This window comes from Drosophila elegans, unplaced genomic scaffold (genome assembly GCF_018152505.1).
Source record: "Drosophila elegans isolate 14027-0461.03 unplaced genomic scaffold, ASM1815250v1 contig_476, whole genome shotgun sequence".
Taxonomy (NCBI): Eukaryota; Metazoa; Arthropoda; class Insecta; order Diptera; family Drosophilidae; genus Drosophila; species Drosophila elegans.
Genome location: NW_024545863.1, coordinates 8,364,774 through 8,372,844, shown reverse-complemented (window position 1 = coordinate 8,372,844; position 8,071 = coordinate 8,364,774). Strand labels below are relative to the sequence as shown.

The 8,071-nt window shown below is 38.5% G+C and overlaps 1 non-coding gene across 1 annotated transcript; it reads left to right on the top strand.

Annotated features, from left to right (window-relative positions):
• Positions 1-7,000: 7,000 nt before the first annotated feature.
• Trnas-gcu lies at positions 7,001-7,082 on the top strand. The gene has a single exon. It is a non-coding gene; the product is annotated as a tRNA-Ser (tRNA).
• The last annotated feature ends 989 nt before the right edge of the window (positions 7,083-8,071 follow it).

Below are 8,071 nucleotides of genomic sequence, written 5' to 3'. Positions count from 1 at the left end.
CGAGTATATATTTATACCGTGGGCTATCTGTGCACATATAGATATCTATAGGTAGTTTGGGTATATGTGTGAATATATATTTTTGGTTTATATACAATATAATTCGCGCACTGGCCTTTAGACGCCTTGCTCGCGTTGCTCTATGCGCTCGACTGAAAAGTTTTCCTCGAATTTTCCCGAGGAAAATATATAAATCCGCTGAATATCGTCGCCTGCCGGTGCTCTTCGGGGCCCATTGTTATCCTAAAAATAAATGCACTATTCTCTCCCCAAAAACGATCTCTCTTTCGTGACTTCTATCTATATCTCACACTCTGTCCCTCATTTCTCTCACGTGCGTCGCGTCGACTTCTCCGATTTTAGAGCGGGCGCGTGACATTATGGAGCGGCATTATGTGTGAACCGATCGCAATCACGATCACTGCATACAGATATTGGGGTGTCTATAAGACGTTGTTTATACGCATGTGCTGGTGCGGCCGCATATATGTACATACATACATTGTACATACTAGTATATCCCATGTAAACAGCTGCTCGAGGGCGGGGGCATTGGCAAGTCAGCCATTGATTTATTTAGATATAATTTCCTCATTTCTTTATCTTTGCGTATACAACTTATATGGTTTGCACATGTGCAAAGGTCAGCGAGTGAGTCCAAATTGCATTTCTGGATATTTTTCTTTGGAAAACAAAGGCTTCTTTTGTTTGCGTAACACTTGGAAAACTGTTTTAAGGAATTTGAAGTCTCACCATAGTAGCAATGGTTCCTATATAACTTTGGATGTGAAAATATATCTTCTTCCTAATTAGCCCATAATTATATTTACAGTATATTTGAGATTTGTGTTAATACGTTTTTTAAGAGGTCTTTCTTACCTACATATCTCTTGTTTTTCGAATAAACGTTAATTTTTTTATAAGGTAAGAAAATGTTAAACAGTTTTCAGGTATAATTTATTTAGGTTTGTAGACAATATATAATAAATATAATTTTCCCTTATCCATTATTACTGATTCTTGAATAAGCTCTTTCTTATAGATTTTAGGAATCAGTACATTGTAAAATTCCACAAATGAATGCCAACTTCCTCTGGACTCCGCACATCTCACTTCACAGAAAACTTCAATGTTTATCCAGGTAATTTTATGTGCATGCCCCAGACACACTTTGGCCAGAGTGTAACATTCTTTTGGCCCTAATACGAAACGGGAAGAGATGGAAACGGATGGATGGGAAGACCGGCTGAGTCCCGTTTATCCATCAAGCAGAAGTTGCTTGGCATTACTCAACGCTCAGTTGGGTGGCCAACAACATTAATCAACAGAGTCGAAAGCATGTAAGCACGCACACACAGACTAGTAGCGTTGTGGAATTTGAACTATGTATGTTTGTGCCCATAAAGGTCTATATAACCCTCCCCTGACACTGATTTGGCCCTGACTCTAATACGGCGATGGTAACTGGATTTGGGACTGGAAATGGCCCTTAGTAGTAAAGTTTGGCCTACACTAGGGACAAAATTGCTTAAAGTCTTGTTCATCAAGAAAACAACTAAACTTTAAAATTAAGATCAACATAATTTTAAATTTTCAAGATTTTAAATCTTCGTAATCCTATTATGATTTAAGGTAGGCATTTAAAAAAATTAGAAAGAAAATTATTATAGTACAGAAAGTAGTTTCAAGTGCATATCTAGTTTGCATTTGTAATGCCAGGGCATGCAAAATATTTCAAAGCTTATCAGCGTTGGGCAAACAAGCGGTCAGAAAGGTTTCAGACACGATGGCAACGATGATGGCGATGATGATGATGATGATAACGATGATGATGATGATAGTGTGGGGCAAACAGCACAACTGCATTATATAACCTTTTAAATGCCTGTTCAAACATTAAATATTGCATTATGCCAAGTTTATCACCTTTTAGTCGAAGGCAGGGCAAATATTTGCCCGACTCAAAGTGGGCGACCGTTCCCGTGTTTCCGTTGAGGAAGCGACCGAGAAATGGAGCACGCTGCCGATCCGAGTCGGGTAATGTAATTGCAAGGCTACGGACGGATTGGGAGCACATGGTTCACCCGGAGGCAGCCAGGCAGACAAATGGACACCCGACAGGCAGTAAGTCAAACCTTAATAGCATAAAGTGAGCTTATATAATTTCCTAGAATGACACTGGGGCAAAATGAAATGAAAAATGGGTTGTAAAAATAAAGGCAATAAAGTTCTATGCCAAATGTTTAGAAATATGTCGTTAAATCTGTTTTAAATGGCGTCTTAAGGTATTTTACTGTTGAAAAATAATGCTTTACTTTTCATTACATTTCAAGTGTCAAGTGTCTCAATTATTTAAAATAATTTCATATATCTGAAAGTTTTTAGGACATTAGCAGTCCCTATTTCTGAATGTGTTGGTAAATATTTAATGTGTGTGTCGGGTGGGCTTAGTTGTGTGCGTGTGCCATCAAATGATCGACCTAGTTAAAACCTCGCCCTGCCTCGTTTTCGCCTCATGTCTGCACTTGGCGCATGCAACAGCAAAAAGTCACTGAAAAATAAAGAAAAGTGAGTGAAAAAGGAAAGTGCCAAACTTGCATGCCAAAAACGTCGCCAGCGACAACAACAACAACATCCGAAACAAAAACACGTGAAATCAGAGTGCGGGAGAAGTCGGAAAAGCGGGAAGGGGAGAAGTTTGCCCATGTGCGTGCCTGCTTTTCGGGTTGCCTTATAAATAAACGCGACATTGCTGGAATTTTGTATGTGTGCCAGCTTCAACCGGAAATGCCATTTTCGCTGACTGCTCAACTTTTTTGTTGGTTCAATAACGCACGGGGGAGTGGAACCGGGACTTTCTATACGTATACGTATACGTATACGTAATATTTACGTATGGCATATAAGCGTGCGTTGAGGGGATTGATGGTGCTCGTGTTTCGCCAACTTTCGCTTGAATCGACAGCGCATACTTAAAATAGTTTGCCATAAAAGTGCGCGGCGATGATTAAAAACGCAACTTGTATAAATTTGAAAAGTTTTCCTCCTAAATCACCTCATTCACACCTATTTACCTGAGTGGATTGTGCTAACAGGGCTTTCCTCTTTTTTTTCTGGTTACACTTTGGAATTATGAGGCTTAGAATGCCCTAATTTTGTTGCTTATGTTTTTTAATTTGCCATATTTAATGAAGTTCCACAAATGTTGCTCTAAATTAATCCTTTTTATACATGAGTCGAACATAAAAAGGTTTGAATCAAATAATTTAAGAGTTCTTTTGACTGAAAAGTGCATAACCTTTCGCAGCCAAAGTAAATTTCTTTTCCGTGTTTTTTTCAGAACATTCCATTTCATGTCACACCTGCATTCATTTCATTGCAAGCGGCAAATTTCGTTACACCTGAATGGGAAATGGGTGGGCAGCCGGCTAAAGGACGCAATAGCTACAAAATGTCCTTTTCAGTCAGCATGTGTGTGTGTGTGTGGGTGTGGGTATAAGTGTGTGTGTTAGCCAACTAGTGTGCTAGACTGTGTTGCGGGCCATTTACGCTGTGCGTAATTGACTTTGCATGACGTTGAGATAAGCTTTAGTTATGTTGGCTAATTGTTAGGGAGACAGAGTGCGATAATTGCATTTCTTTTGGAAAATTACAATGACGACATCAAGAGTAAATACCCGGAAAGGGAGCGAGAAGTGGGCTTTAGCAAGTGCAGTTCGTGCCCCGAGCTGGATAATTATTTTGTGATTTGCTCACTTAATTACACAAGTAAGCCACTCTGCCAAGAGCAACAACATCAGCAACGAACCTCAGCAACATAAGCAGCGGCAACAACATCTCGGTTTTCACTCATTTACTTAATTGAGTTGTCGTTGGCATTGTCGGTGTTGTGCAGCTCCATTTTGTTGCGTTTGGGCTTGTTTCTTTTGTGGCCAAGTTGGCGGACCAGGCCAAAGCGGCCGACGCCGGTCCACAGTTAAGGTGGGCGTGGCCGGGGCCGGGGCGTTGCGGTTGACTGCTGTTATTGTTGCTGTTGCTTGTGGCATAATTTACGGTTGTAATTGTCGCACATTGTGGCTTTGCCATGGCTTTTGCTTTTGTTTTCATGCCTCTTTCTCTTCCTCGACTTTTTGTTCGAGTTTCCACTGTACGGGTGACACATGCTGAGAGTCACGCGCTTCACTTGACGCAAATTGCTTGCAGCAACCACTTAATCAGCAACATTTTGCTGAAGAGTCAAAACAAGAGAGCCGAGCCCAGAACAATTCCAAACCAACGGCAGTGAACATGGCGTATACGTAATGTTCGCAGGAGTGCTTTCACAGGTCTGATGTTTTAGTTGCCTACTTGAATTTGGCACAGATTTGGCAAAGGGCAGGTACTTTGGGCTTAATTGCAATCGATAAGAAGAGTCATTAGGTCATATCAGTGAAATATGAAGTTCATTTCATTTGAATAAGTAGGTATTTTGCATAGGATATGTAGATGTATTTAAGGCTTTTTGTTAAGTAATTAATTGCTTTAACTCAATTAAATTTTAAGAAAATATATTTATGTATACCAGCAAGAAAATAGAACTAAACTTATCGGATTAAAAGCAAAACTCAGGTAATTTTTAATTATCCCACGGAAAATAACAAGTTCAAAGAATGTCATTGTTGTCAGCAGGAAATGTATGACTTTTAAGCAGATAAAGTAAATTTAAAATTTGCATGTATATCGTTTGAAAGTTTTTGCAATAAAAAATATACAAATAATTCCCAAATAGCAATACCGTAAATTGAAACGGATTATACAAAATGTACACTTCGCCTCTTCTCACGATCCAATTTATGTCCATGGAATCCATTTATTTTCGCCAAAATAAACCGCTTTACAGCTGCGAAACGCACTGTGCATATAGATGTTATTACAATTTCCGGCTGTTGGCCAGCTTTGGGCTTTTGTAGGGCGTTCACATATTTATGCGTTTTATTCGTGTAATTTTTTTGCTTTGCAATAATTTAAGTTAGTGTAAAAAGCATTTGATTTAGAGACAACCGTGGTGCAATAAAACGCTGGCAGCCAGTACAAAATATTTTGTAATAAAAATGTGTTTATTACGGCCAGCTACAAAAAGACAACAAACAATGGCCGAAACATAAAATTGTTTCCTAGACTCGGACGCCGAATGTTCGAACAAAAAGTGCGACAAACATTAATAAAAAGTTTGTTTCTCCCAAAAAAGCAAACGAAAATGATTTTACTTTTTCAGCTGCTTCCTATAAAGTTTTATAGAGTCATGGAGCGAAATATTGGTTTACTTTTTACGAAGTAATAAATACGAATATTTTACTTATTCTTCGAACCATGGTGAAAGGGAGCGGAAGAACTCCGGTTAATTGAAAAAGTTTTTAAGCTAGGAATTGATTTTCCATGCACCATTGATAAATTGCCTCATTAATTCTGAGCTGCCAGCAAGTGCATTTCCCCAAAATGCTTTTAGCCAATTAGCTAAGCATTTTGCCTGTGTACTGCACTTCTTGAGCAGACTGTTTGACAAATGTTGTTGGCTGCGTTTGTTCATTAATTTCGACATTTAAATGAATGTGCACAAAAATGACAAACTGTCGGAGTGCTTATCTCGAGGCAAGCGACCCGAAAACAGCCCACCGCCCACTTTCCTTCGGCGCGTCAGTCGAAGGTCGCCGGCATTCCTCTTCACTTGTCGCAGCCGCTCAAAAACGCTGGCACACTTTTTTAATTGTTGCCTTTTTTTTGTAATTCACTGACCGCTATCCACTTTCGACGCATTGAGGCTGGGCCAGTCCCCATAAAAAAATAGCAGCCGAAACAAACTGAAAAATTAATTTAATGGCTTATTTTTGTTTTTGCAGGCCTGCGTTGTGCTGCTTAAAGCACTTTTACCCATTAAACTGAAGCCCAGACTGCATGACTCAAGAGGGGGCGGCGAAGGGTCCGGGCCGGGGCACTTGCCACCAAGACGCATGTAATTAAAATGCATTTTCAACTTTTGTTTTGTTCTTTGCTCCTCAGCATCGCTCCTCGCCGTTGAAGAGTTCCTTTTCTGGGAGGGATTCGTGGCAGGTGGCATTGGAGGGGGTGTATTTTAGAAACAGTTCTTGTTATTTTTCTTATTTTTGTGTTGACGACAGTGCCTCTTAAAGGAAAAAAATATAAATTTATACTCTTATATAACAAGTACATACAAATATTCCGTAAAGTACTAAAACTTTACCGATCAAGAGCAATTTGTTTGTTAATGAAAAACCAAAAAATATAACATAAAAAAACCGATTGAAAATATTTTTTCTTTCCAAGCAAAAGTTAAAATAAAGATAATTTATAAAATACAAATTTTAAATCCGTTTTTCCTTTGAAAAAGTATCTAAAAGACAAAATCTGCCCCCTTCCATTTCATATACTCTTCTCTGTAAAATTTCTGTTCGCTTTAAGTGCACATAATTTGCAATTCGCCCAAACAAATAAACAATAATTAAATGCATACACTCACAAAAAAAATTAAAATAAAAACCCACAAGTGGGAGAGCAACTGCAGCGGGGAATAGCACTCAAAAATTTGCAAACAAATTAGACAAGCGAGTGGCAGTGAAATTTCCAACGCAAAACGATGCATGGCAATGCGTGTGGGCGTAGCCCAAAACCCTTTCCCCTTTACAACAACACCACGTCGACAAGAGTAAAATCCAAACCTAGCCAACAAACTGTCGGTTGTTCATTTTCATTTCGACAGTTTTCTGTATTTAGTTATCCAATGAATTCTGAAAAAAAATTGTGCTGCACTTGCTTGAGTTGCAATAACAGATGCAGGAAGCAATTTTTAGAATAATATTTATGGGTTTTTTCGTTTTAGTTTTTATTATCTAGGGTAATTTAACTTTTTCGGCTTAGAGACAGATTTTGAGGAGTTCTGCGATATGCGTATGATTTACCATTTTAGATGCTTATGCAGTTGCAAACTGTGCCGAAGCAATCACATGACGAGGTGGCCGAGAGGTTAAGGCGTTGGACTGCTAATCCAATGTGCTCTGCACGCGTGGGTTCGAATCCCATCCTCGTCGGTTTTCGTTTTTGTATATTTATTTATTTTTCACTTGCATATTTTGCCAACAACATGGGCCTGAAATTACCCCCTCGCAAACGTGCTTATATTTGTTTACTGAGTTAATGATTCATTACTTCGTTGCAGAACGCTGATTTTATAAATAAATTGCATTTTTTGATCTGTGGTCCCAGTTTGGGAATTAGAGCTGCCATCATTCGCTTTATAAATCGACGCTCAATTTATGTGAAACGCTTTTTAAGTAATCTGGCACGCGGAAAATATAATTGAAGTCGTTCGTAGTGTTATTTTGACGCTTATCAAATAAATCAGTAGAATCAAAGGCTAATACTATTGATAAAATGTTTTATCCATAGTAATTCAATTAGAATGGTTATTTAAAAAAATGTGATATTATATGCAGTTTCAACCATTGCTGTATATGTAGATATTTTATTCTCAATGGCTTTAAACGTCACTGCCTTTTGGAAATAGCTGCGGTTTTTTTCCCCTTTATTGGGATAAGTTATTAATGCACTTAACGCTGCCCTTTTGCATAAATTTAATGTTCGACGCATTATTAATTGACTCAGGACGAAAAATAAGTAAAGCAAACAGCTGTGGCCGTTGGGCTAGTAAATTATGATTTAAATCACCCACACGCCTACGTTATCCCGCCGGCAAGTGCACATTTGTGTGTATTTACATGCAATTAATGTTGATGGTGTGCGGTTAGGAGAGGTTTAACGCAGCTCGGCCACAACCTTAATGCTGCTGAGAGGGTTTTTTCGCGTGTAAGTTAATTTTCATGGCAGACTGTGCAATATGATTCCGCTACAGATGGTTTTCAATGTATAGATTTTTAAGAATAGGGTGCTCTCAAAGTTTGAATATGCTCTCGGTCTAGTTTACTTTTATACAATTTCTCCGCGATGAAAATAAATACATGGTGTACATAAGTACATACATGTATGAATATATAAGATACTTTTTCAAACCAGTTTTATA